The sequence below is a fragment of the Podarcis vaucheri genome (genome assembly GCF_965113315.1).
Source record: "Podarcis vaucheri genome assembly, chromosome: 16".
Lineage (NCBI taxonomy): Eukaryota > Metazoa > Chordata > Lepidosauria > Squamata > Lacertidae > Podarcis > Podarcis vaucheri.
The window spans coordinates 6189835-6203841 of record NC_138754.1 but is presented as its reverse complement, the minus strand read 5'-3'; the positions used below and the strand labels follow the sequence as shown (position 1 = coordinate 6203841).

At 43.9% G+C, this 14007-nt stretch overlaps 2 long non-coding RNA genes across 2 annotated transcripts; one reads left to right on the top strand and one right to left on the bottom strand.

Annotated features, from left to right (window-relative positions):
* Positions 1-8210: 8210 nt before the first annotated feature.
* Positions 8211-9876, bottom strand: LOC309520706. The gene is made up of 2 exons (XR_014214317.1): positions 9565-9876; positions 8211-8810 (listed from the first exon to the last, which is right to left on the bottom strand). It is a non-coding gene; the product is annotated as an uncharacterized lncRNA (long non-coding RNA).
* A 977-nt stretch (positions 9877-10853) lies between these two features.
* Positions 10854-13453, top strand: LOC309521487. The gene is made up of 2 exons (XR_014214686.1): positions 10854-11666; positions 12830-13453. It is a non-coding gene; the product is annotated as an uncharacterized lncRNA (long non-coding RNA).
* Positions 13454-14007: the final 554 nt, after the last annotated feature.

Sequence of the window (14007 nt, the reverse complement as noted above, 5' to 3'; positions counted from 1 at the left end):
CACATCTATGATGTCTTTTTCTGCCACCTGAATTCCATTGTCATAATCCGTTTGGCACATGCCTCTTTTAAGTTCAGCTTCATTAAATTTGTGTACCACCTCCTGCTAAGGAGGTCCCAGCATTATCCCAACCAAAGTTTTTTTTTAAAAAAAAAAACAACAACCTCCCACAATGCAGTAATAAAATCACTGTCAGGAGCAGCTGGCTAGTGCATCAGTTAGAAAAAAGTCCCCCCCCCATAGCACTAGAACTCATGGACATTCAATAAAGATGAATGTTGCAATATTCACGGCAGCACAGTTAAAATCTGGAACAGAAGGCAAAGATGGCCAAGAACCTGGATGACTTTAAAATTCATGGAAAAATTCATGGAGGAGAAAGCTACCAATAGTTGCTAGCCATGATGACTGCGCTGTACCTCCACACTAAGGGCCAATTGGCATCTGTGTGCCTTGAGAGTGCACCTCCGAGGGGAAGTTAATTTGCTGTGTTAGCAACAACAAAGCAACCTCCCTGGCTCGCAAGGCTGGGCAGTGCGCATTGTGGTCTCAGGCTGCCCAGATGACAAGACTCCCCTGTCTGCCTCACTGATGTGGTCCACAGGAAAGCAGAGCAGTATGTTTGGCACCAGCTTGGCTGCCAGAAGGAGGCATATTAGGCACCACCCTATCATCTAAGGGACTCCAATCTGGATTTGTATAGGTTTTACTCCTTAGCCTTTTCTTCTCCTGAAGATATCCCAGAAGGCAGTGGAGGTTTAGGATGAGAGTTTTCCTTCTCCTTGCCACATTGACCAGTTCCACCTCCCCCTCACTTCCCTCTACATCACATGCAGAAACAGCCTTCTTGACCACTGGACCCACTAGAGGTCTCCTTCAGTCCATCTGCCGGAGCCTGTCTTTGCATGCAGGATAAGTCCCTAACTCACAGAGGGTTAGAGCACCAATAGCCACTCTCACCTGGCTTAGCCAGCAGTAATACTTCAGCTTCAGGGACCGCAGATGTGCTGGAGTCTTTCTTGAGGGTTCTTTCTTGAGGGATCTGGGGAACTGTGAGAACAGGATGCTGGACTAGATGAGTCATTGGCCTAATCCAGGAGACTACTTTAATTTCTTCTGTTATGCTCTGCTCATGCTCTAGAGGTGAGTTGACCAGAAGAGTCTGGGCAGGGCAGGTCCAAAGGAAAAACCCACACATGCTCAACCGGCTGGAAGATCAAAGCCAGCACATTCCAATCAGAGAGGAAGGAATGCATGATAGAGGAGAGGTAAAAGGAAAGGGGAAGAGCAAAGAGCTAGGCTATGGGAAATCTCAGCAACTTAGGAGACAGCACAGGGGGAAGGAAAAGGCAGCACGTCTGCTGTATCGCTCAGCATATTCATGTGGCACCAGGAAATAATAAAATAATAACTAAATAATTGAATTCAAACCCAGAAATTGTGGAAGCGAGCTGGAGAGTCCTTGTGGTTCATGAGGAGAACCTCTGCAGAGCCCGAAGAGTATGTCAGTGAGGGCAAAGGAAGCCCCAAAGAGACCTGAGGTTCAGCGGGGCTTTGTTTAGGCTGCTTCGCCTCCCCGCCTAACAGCTGGTGTGTGGGGTGGTGCAGCAGCAGCTGCTTTCCTGCACATCCTCCAGCCTCCTGCCAGCCCCAGAGCTTCAATTCTGGTTGTGAATATTTTTGGATACAGTATTTTTGTTATGGATTGAAGAGAGAGCTGCAGAGAGGGTGTTTAAAGGGTTTTGAGAGGGTGCTCACCATTTTACATGATTTCAAACTGGTCCTGTTAGCTAAGGATGATGGGAATTGTAGTTCCAAAACATCTGGAGGGTCGACGTTTGCCTATGCCTGGAATAAAATATAATAAAATTTGGATTTAGGGTTTCCCCTCAAGATTGCGGAGGGCATGTGTCCTATGTCCTGTTTGTGAAGCAGTGTCGGCACTTCTTCTGACAGGAAATGCTCTGTTGGTGGTGGTGGTGGGGGGACACAGAAGAAAATTGTGAGTTGAGGAGAGTCAATTAGGGGGGAGGGAGAAATGTCCCTATTTTCATCTGAGGAATGTTGGAGGGTATGGAATACAGGACTAGATGGACCCTTGGCTTGACCCAGCAGAGGTCTTTTTGTGTCATTAGGCCATCCATTAGATGATGGGAACTGCCCTGTGTTCTTCAGATGAAAAGTGTTATACCAATTTAATGATTGATTGATTGATTGATTGATTGAATGAATGAATAAATGAAAGAATAATAAACTATGTTAACTGTGATGGAGTGATTTATTTCCAAGAGACATAGAGTAATTTGGTGTGCCACTCTTTTATGTTGGAACTGTTCTCCAAGTTTCATTGTCTCCTTCTCCCTCTAGTGGCCAAAAAGAAGGAACAACCTCCACCAGTCAAGGTGTGTGTGTGTGTGTGTGTGTGTGTGTGTGAGAGAGAGAGAGAGAGAGAGAGAGAGAGAGAGAGAGAGAGATTATTTGGCTGCAGGAGGCATGTTGGGATCAGGAATGGAATGTTCCTGCGGACTTGCCATGTTTGGAATGAATGATTCATCCAGCTTTAGGTCAAACTGTTCTTGGATTTGGATGTTCCACTCAGGTACTCTGTGGTGAGGTGCCAGGAAGCCACAGGCTTAAGTGGGTCATGTTGAACCTCACCTGTTGATGTTGAAGTTGGAACATCCCAGAAGCCAGAAGCAATTGGCCAATGACATTCCAGCAGCTGGAAGAAGACTGAGGAACTTCTTCTTTCCAGATTTGGAGGAACATGCTAAATGCTCAGGGGAGAGGAGACCCCAGATCAGTAGCCACAACATCCAGCAAAGCTCCTCATGAGCATAAACAGAGAATTGTTACTTGGTAATGAGGATAGATCTGTCTGGGTCACTTTCAATTCTATTGATTGGATGTATAGTCTTCCTATCTATCCTTTACTCTGACAGTTCTAGGAACATCAGAATCTGCCTTATTCAGTCAGGCCACTAGAACATCAAGCTCAGTGTTGCCTACAATGCCTGACAGCAGCTCTCCAGAGTTTCAAACAGGGCATTCCCAGTCCCACCTGGAGATGCTGCAGTTGGAAGCAGGAACTATCTTCATGGATGAGGCCTTAAGCTACTGAAGGTAATGGGGCCCTTTATATGTCCAGCTGTCCTTTGTCAACAACAAATTGTTGCTGTTTTTGTGTGTTGAATATACGCTATATGGTAATTTATGGACCTAATAGGTATCTAATGCCATTTGCACGTGTTGCCATGCAACCAGTCCATGCAGAATATAGGCACCCTATATATGGAAATGAGCAAATCAATGATATTTTAGGGAGCAGGCTAGCAGACAAGGCCCATGACTTACATCATAGGAGCCTACACAACATAAAACACTGTTGCTGTATGTAGGTTTTATTTTATTTGTTTTTTTATCTTATATTTTGGAAATGCATATCGTGGCTTTTCCCCCTTTAAAAATTTTTGGGGGCCCCCAAGAGAGTGGGGCCCTAAGCTATAGCTTGTTTAGCTTCTACGTAAATCTGGCACTGGATCGATCACTGAGGTACAATTCGTTTCCTGAAAACAGAGCACGATTCCAGTCCTCAGAAACCTTTTCCTGCAGCTGGAAATGTTCCTCAAAACAACAATCTGGAAAGTACCGCTAGAGGGCGCCTGTTCCATCATAGCATGGACTCTGTTCCAAAAAAAGAAAAAGAAAAAAAAGGAGCAGCCGATTTAAAGCACATGGCTTTGCCTAAAGAATCAATTTACAGTCGCCATGATTCTTTGGGGGAAGTCAGGTGCTTTAAATGCACATTGAATGTACTTTAAATGTATGGTATTGATTTGCCTGTCCTGTGCTATCTTTGCCCCATAGGCTCATTTCACCCACAAACCCCTCTCTACCTTCCCTTCAGTCGAGCACAAGAATGTAAGTGTAATAAACAAAAATCTGCCTTATTCCCTTATGGGGAACACAAGAGCCCTTATAGAGTCCTTTGTAGGTTCTCCATAGGTCGGAGAAAATAACAGAGGCCAACCAGAGAATATTGAGAAGCAAAGCAACTTGCAAAGCCTGATCTTTATTGAACTGTTGCAACAGGGTGCTCCCCTCACCCGCAGGAGAAGGAGGAGGACCCAGAACCAAGGTGTGCCTGCTCTTATATAGGCATTTTAAATTCCCTGCCCTGGAGCTCAAGGCCACTCCTCCATGCATCATACATACATCACAGAAGGGGTGTAACCCAAGACCACCCCACACAAACATCATACCTACATCACAGAAAAGGTGGTCTACAACAGAAATTTGAATGTTGTTGTTTTTTCTGTCTGCCAGGTTATCTGATAATGCCTTATCTGATTGCCTTTCCTGGTAGTCTGGCTATTCCTTTGAGATGGTGATTTCTTAATTCCTGAGACAATGGGAAAGTTCCCTCACCCCCTCCCTCCTTGCAGAACAAACATTTGGTCAGTTTGGGAGTCAAAATGATTTCAGGACAGTCTTCCTGTGCTGCTCCAGATATGTGGTCCCCATATGTATGTGCGTGCTAGACAGGTACATTTATGAACATTTATTATATATATAAGACCTTAATTTTTTTATTTCATAAGGAAGACCTAGTCTGACCTGGAGATGCTCAAGAGATAGCTCTTTGACTGAGCCGTATATATTCCCAAAGAAATAAAACAAAACAAATATTTACTTCTTTTTTAACAAAAATGCAAATGAATGAGGAAACAGAATGGACTTCTGAAGGGAGACATGTGAAACTAACCCACACTTGGCCGATGTCCCTGTTCCCTAGGTCAAAACAACCTAATTCAGTCTCAGGGACTGGACAGAGGAGGAATGGTGGAGACTGCCTCCCCATCCGGACCCCTCCAGGGAGGAGTGAAAGGAAGACAATATAGCTTTACAACAGCGGTTTGAAGGAGGTCACAGCTCAGAGGTAGTTGAAGGGGGAAGCTGGGAAATTGTGGGACAGCCAGAACAACACCCAGCTGACACGTTGCCATTAGAAAGCGTTCCAGACCCTCCATCTCCCAGAACCCGGCGAGCCTTAAAAGTAGGAGAGCAAAGAGCTCAAAGACAGAGGGCACTTAGCAGTACCCGTAGAAGTGATGAGGAAGTGGGAGAGACAGGGGTGTGTGTGGAGATTCACCCGGGACAACGCCATTATCCAAGAGGCTGGGTTCTCTCAAAGGACCTGTTGATGGCATTTTACCATTGTACTGTTGAGAGTGTATTAACTTATGGTCTGTTTGTGTGATTTGGGAGCTGCACGGTCAGGGGAAAAACAATGCTGTCCAGGGTTGTAAAGACTGCGGAGAGAATAATTGGGTGCACTCTTCCCACCTTGGATCAAATCTACACTTCCAGGTGTCATACGAAAGCTGCAGAGATAGTGCAGGATAGTGCGCACCCCGGAAATGATCTCTTTCAGCTTCTGCCTTCTGGAAGAAGGTACAGGGTTATAAAGACTAGGACTAGCCATCTGAGAAACAGTTTCTATCCAAATGCAATTTTGGTTTTAAACCCATAGTCTCTATGGGAGTATACTGTATTTAATTATGGGGTATCAGAGTTTTTAGGGGGCTAAGCAGGCTGGGATAGCTGGGATAGCAGGCTTGTGGGTTTTTGAAAGTCTGATGTAGATTTTTTCAATTTTGTTGTTCTGTATGGGACAATGACAATATAGATTATCGTATCGTATAGCCTTTCTCTGTAAAGTCTGAAATAAAAAATGGCAGTAAGAAACTTTTCCTTGTCTTAATAGTTCCCTGGGCAACTAGCCAGGAGCTGCTGACAGCATCCTGACATTCAGTAGCAGCAAAATTATCTGCTTAACATCATTGCCTAAAGGCTTGTCTCATGCAGTCATACTCTTTGCTCCCTGAATTTATGGAATCCTCTTTGAAAGCTGTCCAAGTTGGTGGCTATCACTACTATACTCTGTGTGCAGAAGAGCTTTCTTTTGTCTGTCCTGAATATTCCAGATTCGTTCAGATTCAATGGATAGCCCCAATGGGTTCTGTGATTATGAGAGTGGATCCACGTTCTCCACACCATCAGTTTGTCCCAAATCTACCAAAATTCAGCCTCAATGGATGTTCTTGAGTTCCAGAACTATGAGAGAGAGAGAGAGAACCCTATTCGCTGTCTCCACACAGCTCATAATTTCATTCATCTCTATCATACACCTTTTCTTTAAGACAGGGGTTCCCAAACGTTTCAGAGCCACCATCCATTTGGTTCCACAAACTAATCCCTCGTGCCCCTTTCCCTACTCTGAAAAGTATTATTCAAAACAGCAGGTTGTGTGACCAGAAGGAAGGAAAAAACAAAATAAAATTCAAAACAGTAGCAATTAATTGCACATTGAAAACTATTTAGTTTAATTAATTCAGAAGAAAATGATTAACTTGATACAGTGATGCCAGCCTTTCAGTCATTAACACCTCCAGTTTTTTGAATACATACAATCTGATATATTTGAACAGGTAATGACGGAAGATACATGGGAAAACAAATGTCAAAAGATTTTGAATAAATGGACAAGTTATAGGAATTGGATAGCACAGGGGGAAGCCAACCCAAGCATCCAAATTAGAATAAAATCTGTGTACATGGTTAAAGATTGGAAGAGAGGACATTTTGGGCAGGGGGTTAAGGGGGAGGGAGGGAGGGGAAAAAATAGGATAAATGAGTAGAGACAAAAGTATACAGTGGTACCTCGGGTTAAGAACTTAATTCGTTCCGGAGGGCCGTTCTTAACCTGAAACTGTTCTTAAGCTGAAGCACCACTTTAGCTAATGGGGCCTCCCGCTGCTGCCGTGCCACCGGAGCACGATTTCTGTTCTCATCCTGAAGCAAACTTCTTAACCTGAGGTACTATTTCTGGATTAGCGGAGTCTGTAACCTGAAGTGTATATAACCTGAAACATATGTAACCCGAGGTACCACTGTATACTGTTACGCATAACGAATAGGAGGATGATTTTGATGCATGTTATTGTTAGATTTTTGACTGAATTATTTTTCTGTAAGTTATTCGACATCCCTGGATGAAAGTGTGACTATAAAGAACAGAAAATAAATAAAACCTCCAGTTTCCCTCCCCCTCTGCTTCCCCCTTGCCTCTTAGTGTAATCCCACCGCCCCACCCAAAAAAGCAGTGCCACCCACTTTGAGAACTACTGCTCTAAGACTTTAGGAAGTAGGCATAAGACTGTAGTCTTAATGACTAGTTTTTGCATAACATAAAAATTAAAATCAATGCTTTAACTAAACACCTCGACTGATAGCATTGATAGCTAAGGTGAGACATCGACTGATTGGTGAGACATCAACAATCAGTCGAAGGCCTTGAATCTGAACTATATATAATTTTGTCTGCTCTGGATCTCCTGAAACCCAGCTGCCTAGATTTCTAGTATTGAGCGAGAGGGAGGGGTTCACAGTTTCTTCTTGCCTCCCTTCCTACCCCACCCTGGCCTCAGCACAGTGGCATGCTTTTTCCATGGCCCACACACTTTCGGGTGTGCCAAAAAGGAGTACCTGGCAACCTCCACACCCAACCTGCGCTGATACAGCCTTTGGCGCGTCTGCCAGGAATCTCATGTGACAAAGTGACACATGATCTTCTCCAAGTCCTGGAACCTCATGTGACACACCCAGACCATCTCCCCTCCAACTCCTGAGCCTGGATTATGATGAAGCCTCTCTTCACCTCTTTGATGCCTTTGTTAAGCACCTTATTCCTTCCACCAACAGCTGTGTCTACAGCTGCAGTAGCTTTTTAGGACTGGTGCAGCCAGTTAAATCCCCTTGGCAGATTTTTTCCCTATTACCCCAAATTCAACCCTCACAACCACAGTTGTAAAAAGAAACTCCAATGTGCCCAGAAAATGCATGTGAAATGTTAAGTATGTAACATAACTGCAGCAAACAGTTAATATTTTATACATGACATGTCAAGGTCAGTAAAAGGTAACAGTATCTCAGTACCAATCAGAGAAGATTGTTTTTGTTTAAGGAAGAAGACGTTCATCAAGGTTTCTTTTACTTCCTTCCTTCAATCTTGCCCTTTGATGACCAAACACCTAATGTCTTTGTGGACTGGAAACCTGTTTTTCTCATCAAAACAAAGAAGAGTTCAAGGATCTCCACAGGCCTGCCCTTTAGGCTACAGATATATAAAGAAAACAGTGCACCATGTCTTATTTTTGTATATGATTTTAATTATTACTGTTGCCCAAACAGAGGCCAAAACAGAAAACAGTTAACTTTCCACCCCAAATTATGTTTCTTGGTGGGGAAAAGATACTGGAATTTCAATGCTAGACAGAGAAAATATTTGAAACAATTTTATGTAGAGAGAAAAGCATTCAATAAGCTATCCCCCATCCTTCATCAGATTCTTTTGGCCAATGATGACTCAGAACAGAAGATGGTGACCCTTCAGCCAACAAACACATCTTCCTCAGGAGTCTCATGTTCTCTACTTCTGCTGCTGTGGCCACTGAGGGGTTTGCTTCGTCTGCTGTTGGCAAGGGGGTGGGATGACCACAGGAGGTATGCATGGAGGTGGGACGACCATGGGAGGTTGTTTGGGGCACTGAGCTGGGATGACCACGGGAGGAATGCATGGAGCTGGGATAACCACGGGAGGTTGTTGTTGGCAGCCTCTGTCCTCATGGCAGGAACTTCCACCCCTGTGGCAGGAGTCCTGTGGTTTGTTGTGGCAGGAGTCCTGTGGCTTGTTGTGGCATCCTCTATCGTTGCGGGAGCACATCTTGATATTGGTCAAATCTGGAGTCCTGTGAGAAATGAAGAGACAACCTTTCAGAGAAGGTCCAGTAGGAGTATACCTTCCTTATTCCTTCACTCTAAGCAGTGTACTATTTAGCAGCCTTCATTTCCCGTGAGTGGCAGCTATCATGTTCTGTCTGTGTTACAAAATGAAATCCATTCCTAAATGGAGCACATATTGACGTCGGTCAGATCTGGAGTCCTATGGAGCAAAGGTCCAATGCAAATGTCTGTTTCTTAAGTCTTCACATTTTAAGTAGATTAGGGTGGCTTCTCAAACCTTCTAGACATTTTAGGCAAAGAACATTATTCAAGTGAACTAGAAAAAAATATCTCACAAGAAGGTTCAACAAAAACACAGTTTGAAAAATATCCTCTAGCTGTTATAGACTCATCTTCCTGGATCAGTGGCTATGCTATCTGAGGCTGGTGGAATTTGTAGTCTGAAACATCTAGAAGACACCACCTTGGCTACCCTTGGCTTAGGTTCACAACGTTCCCCTTTAAAGGGACTCAGAGTTGCACAGCTCCAAGGATGGACAAAGTGGTGCTTTCCGGAACATTGGACTACAACTCCCACCAGCCCCAGCTGGCGGCTCATCTAATGAACAGGAATGATGGGAGTTGTTGTCCATTGTCATCCGGGGGACACCAAGGTGGCTTCCCTTGACATAAACCACCCCATCCATCAATTTCAGAAGATCAGTTCCAACCCCTGCCCTCCAATTCTATCCACAGAACAGGTAGAATCCCAAAACTTACTGAAAATGTAAACTGGAATCCTTAGAATAGGAATGATCACCGGAGTCTTGTCTGGATCCTTGAGGTGAGATACTTTTTATACAGTCCCTCACCTGCCTTCCGGAAATGAAATTCCTCTCTTGGGCAAGAGTGAGCCAAGCTGGACTTTCATGCGATGATTTGTATGTGTTACTGGATGGGCTCCACCCCAGGGAAAAGGTATCACCGCAACATAATGAGATTACTTTTGCAATGCAGCGTGCAACTCATGACACGTCAGGGTCTGATTCTGCACTGCGTAATGTAATTGCCCTTAGAATTCCTATGTATCAACAACCACACACATTGATCAATCTGGGGGGATAATGAAAGGTGTGGTCCAACAGAACAATCCTTTTCAGGGTCTTCTTACTGGATTCTTAAAAGTCATCTTTTGGAGAAGAATGGAGAATAGTCCCAAAGTAGAATTTGCAAATGTCACCCACTTCTGCCAAAAGCTTGTTCTCTCCCTCCCTCCCTCTCTCTTCCCCCACAGTCAATTGTAGGGAAATAAAGGAATGATCATCATACATTGAAAGCTCATCCAACACGTTTTAAAAGCTAGGGTTGCCTTATTTCAAGAAGTGAAAATTCGGACACAAACAAATTGTTGACCTTTTTTTCAGGGGTGGGGAGCCAAATCCTGCTAATGGCAGTCCTATTAAAGCACATGTCTTTCCCCAAAGAATCATAGGAACTGAACTTCCCCCCTCACTGAGCTACAATTCCCAACATCCTTATCAAATGTGAATGTAGCTTTAGTGGGACGCAACCCTGTAAATTAAATAACTCGTGCTTGAACATACAATTGTAGAGTTGGAATGGACCTGGGGGGTCATCTAGTCCAACCCCTACCACGCAGGAATCTCACAGCCATCCCTGGATGGACTTGAACCACCAACCTTCTCGTTAATAGCCGGACACACTGACCTATCAGTCTGAGAGCCTTTCTGTACAAAGTTCCAGGTTCCCTGTGAAGAGGGATTGATTGTTAAACCACTCTGTTAATAGTAGCTCTGTGAGGGGAATAGGAGTCTCCTAACAGCTCTCAGCACCTTGAACAAACCACAGTTCCCAGAATTCTTTGGGGGAAAGCCATGGCTGTTTAAAATGGCAATACATTGCTCTAAATGTACAAGGGGCTGCCCCCCTGGCTCTTATTGCTCATTAATTACTCTCAATTATTTATTACATTTCTTAACTGCCCATCATCCCACTAGTCAACCTATTTATACCTACCGCCCACTAATGCATCTTTCTTGATGGTAAAATTTCCTTACTGCCCCCAGTGCTTGGTGGAAGGAGGATTCAGCTTGTGCCGTAGAACCCCCTACTGCCCACCAAGAATCCTGAAACCTCCACTAGTAGGAGGTAGGGACCAGGTTGACAATCCCTGATATAAATAATAAAGCAGAGATAAAAATGGTAAGTTAAATCCCTTTGTTGACTCTTACACACAGTCTCTCCGCACTGCTGTACCTTCAGAGCTGCTTAATTCTGACAGCAGGAGGGTCCATATTCTATGGTTTTAGGATTTCCTGGACCATCAAAGACTCTAGCACCCATGCTCTAGATTTAGGCCTGTGGGCCTGCTAGGGGTTGTAGCCAAATGGTTTAGTCACACATAGTTCTAAAATGGAAGGTGTGTGGAAACGTTGGATAGAATCACCTTCCCCATGATGTGTCTTAAAGGCATCCAGAAAGACATTGTTCAAAAGGGCTGTCCTACTGGACGCTGCCATTCTTTCACCCAAAAGTTGCCCAATGTTTGTTGATCTGCAGGTTTCCAACAAAGGCAATTAATTACGTTACACAGCACAGAATCAGCCCCAGAACATGGTCAGGTGCCTGCAGTATTACAAAAGTGATCCCATTATTTCCTGGTGACACTTTTCCAAAGGGTGGGGCCCACCCATCGAAAAGTTGCTCATGGCTTGAAGGATGATATTGCTCACACTTGCTCAAGAGAGGGATTTCATTCCCAGAAGTAAGGCAAGGGGGCCGTATAAAAGGTCTCACCCTCCAAGGATCCAGACATACACTTCTGATCTTCGCTACTGCAGCTTTTCCAGTTGGCATTTGGGGTAAGTCTGGAGATAACACCTGCTCTATTGATTGTATTTGTGGGAGGTTTGAACGTTGATTATTCAAGATGCATGGGGATAACCTAGTTTCCAGATTAGGTGTCTTTGGGTTGCATCTAAATGCATTTGACTTAGAATAGACACAATGAAATGAATGAACCTTTATTAGCCATATCTATTGACTTCACTGGCTCTACATTGAAAAGGATTGGCATTGGGTACAAATATTTGAAAACCAACAAACTGTAGGCATTGGTGAACTAAGGAATCAAAAGAATCTTTGACTAAGTTAGAGCTGAGTTATCACAAAGAGAATGCATCTAGCCAACCGTTGGAGTGGCGCACACAGGGACATATGAAGAGTCACAGCTCGGTGGTAGAACATCTGCTTTGCCTGCAGAAGGTCCCACACTCAACTCCCAGCATCTCTTTTTTAATAATAATTTTTATTAATTTTAATACAAATCCAATAAAAGCTGCATTGTCACAATACCAAATTACAATCCAATTGAAAACAGAGCCAATGATTCAAAAACCGAATTAAACAATTTGAGCATCTCAAGGTAAATTCCCAGCAACTCAAGGTACAGATGAAATGGCCTCCTGTCTGAAACTAGCCCTGAAAGAACTAGGGTTCAAGGTATATGTTCTTCCTTAAAGATATTAGGGAGCATTGCCAACTAAGACAGGAGTTTCTTTAGTCTGGATTACTTGCTTTGCAGGATGAGTAGAATGATACAAACCTGGGGTACGTTGGGTGAGCCCCACACAGTTAAAATGTTGATTTATTTACTTAACATTTGTATCCCGCCACTTTTCCCCCAAGGAGCTCAAGGTGGTGTGCATATTTCTGCTCCCCATCTTATCTTCACAACCACTCTGTAGGCTGAGAGTGTGGGACTAGCCGGAGGTCACTCAGTGGGCTCCATAGGTGATCAGGTATTCAAATCTGAGTCTCCCAGGTCCTACTCCAGCACTCTAACCACTATACCACACCAGCTCCATTTAGGAATGGGTATCATTTTCTAACACAGACAGAACATTATAGATGCCTCCTACAGGAAGGGAAGGTCACTATAATGTGAGCTGCTTTGAGTGGAAGAATAAGAAAGGTATGTTTCTGCTGGACCTTCTCTGAAAGGCTGTTTCTTCATTTCCCACAGGACTCCAGATTTGACTGATATCAAGATGTGCTCCCGCAACGATAGAGGATGCCACAACAAACCACAGGACTCCTGCCACAACAAACCACAGGACTCCTGCCACAACAAACCACAGGACTCCTGCCACAGGGGTGGAAGTTCCTGCCATGAGGACAGAGGCTGCCAACAACAACCTCCCGTGGTCATCCCAGCTCCATGCATTCCTCCCGTGGTCATCCCAGCCCAGTGCCCCAAACAACCTCCCGTGGTCGTCCCACCTCCATGCATCCCTCCTGTGGTCATCCCACCCTCTTGCCAGCAACAGACGAAGCAAACCCCTCAGTGGCCACAGCAGCAGAAGTAGAGAAGATGAGACTCCTGAGGAAGATGTGTTTGTTGGCTGAAGGGTCACCATCTTCTGTTCTGAGTCATCATTGGCTAAAAGAAGCGGATGAAGGATGAGGGATAGCTTATTGAATGCTTTTCTCTCTATATAAAATTGTTTCAAATATTTTCTCTGTCTAGCACTGAAATTCCAGTGTCTTTTCTCCACCCAGAAACATAATTTGGGGAGGAAAGTTAACTGTTTTATGTTTTGGCCTCTGTTTGGGCAACAGTAATAATTAAAATCATATGCAAAAATAAGACACCATGCACTGTTTCTTTTGTATATTTGTGGCTTAATGAGCTAGCCTATTGATAACCTTGAACTCTTTTTTGTTTTAAAGAGAAAGTAATGTTTCCAGTCCATAAGGACTTTAAACAATGTGTTTAGTGGGTGAAAGGACAATATTAGCTTCTTAGCTGTGATTGGTTAAAAGAAAGAAATATATTGATACACATCTTCCTCAAACAAAAATCATCTTTTCTCAATGGCACAGAAATACTCTGGCCTTTTACTCCCCTTAGTATGTAATGTGTAAAATATTAACGGTTTGCTACAGTTTTACAGGGTTACCCTCCAAGTGTTCCTATTTTCCAACAACATCTCTGATTTAGAGAAGCCATCCCAGTTTCTAATTTGATCCTGGAATGTCCACTTTTCCTTAGGATATCCCTATTTTCATTGGAGAAATGTTGGAGGGCATGGAGTTATTATCCCCTGAGCTATCTGAAGGCTGGCTGGGGCAACCCAGTAAGATGTGTGGGGTGTAAATAGCAAAGTTAGCATTATGGAATGGGACACCTCTATTTTTACC